General features: G+C 33.2%; 1 long non-coding RNA gene across 2 annotated transcripts in view; it reads right to left on the bottom strand.

Annotated features, from left to right (window-relative positions):
• Positions 1-681, bottom strand: part of LOC111371716 — a 5,391-nt gene extending 4,710 nt beyond the window's left edge. The window contains exons 1-2 of one of the 2 annotated variants that reach the window (XR_002698642.1): positions 424-681; positions 98-263 (exon numbers count right to left, since the gene is read on the bottom strand). This is a non-coding gene — a long non-coding RNA (uncharacterized LOC111371716). The other variant, XR_002698641.1, reaches the window with a different exon arrangement.
• Positions 682-891: the final 210 nt, after the last annotated feature.

Here is an 891-nt window from a genome sequence, read left to right as displayed (position 1 = left end):
AAAAAAATACTCATTGAATATGAAAATTTTGTTTTTTTTTTTTTTTTTTTTTTTTTTTTTTTTTATGAAGAGTTTGTATTTGTCCTACTCCATTTACCTGATGACCACTCGAGATGTTGAGACTGGGATCTGGAGCCAAATCGAGGTCTGCTTCAACTAATTCAATGTTTGCCAGACGTCAAGCAAGGATACTAATGAAGAAATCATGGAGGTCCACTACATGAACCTAATAAATTGCATTCTCACAACATTATTGGCACACACTATTTAAACAATAGAAATTAAAAATAGGATTAAACTTGAAATTCAAAAAATCAAATCAAAAGAATGAATTTAAGAACAAGAAGTTAGTTTCGGTTCAAAAACAAACTAACAGACACAGAGAACAAAGAATAAGCATCTAAACAAAGGTAAAAAAGTTACCTCAAAAATCAGAATATGGAATTCCCAAAACTAAAGAACTATTTAAGCTATTTATGAAATGCCTAGATATCAAAACCTCCAAATTTAAGCAAAGAAAAATGTCGACTAAACTTAGAAAGTAAAATTAGAAAGAAGGAAGATAGAGAACCCAAAACAAAAATTTATCCAACTCCACGTATTGCGACGAAACCTTATTCTTCATGTCTTCGTCTTTGTCGTCCTTGTCGCTAGAGGTGGGCAAAACCAACCGAACCCGCTTAAACCGCCCAACCCGACCCAACCCGACCGAATTGGGTTGATTTTTTTGTTATTTTTAAGTGGGTTCAGTTTTTTTATTGTGTGGGTGGGTCGGGTTGTGGGTTAACTCATAAAAATCAAACCAACCCACCCAACCCAACCCGCCTATTTTCAAAAAATAAAAAAAATAGAGAAATAAATTGCCTAAACGTAAAGTCTCTATTTTTAAGA

The sequence above is a fragment of the Olea europaea genome, chromosome 22, assembly GCF_002742605.1.
Source record: "Olea europaea var. sylvestris chromosome 22, O_europaea_v1, whole genome shotgun sequence".
NCBI classification, from domain to species: Eukaryota; Viridiplantae; Streptophyta; class Magnoliopsida; order Lamiales; family Oleaceae; genus Olea; species Olea europaea.
The sequence above is the reverse complement of the archived record's forward strand: the minus strand, read 5'-3'. Positions and strand labels throughout refer to the sequence as shown.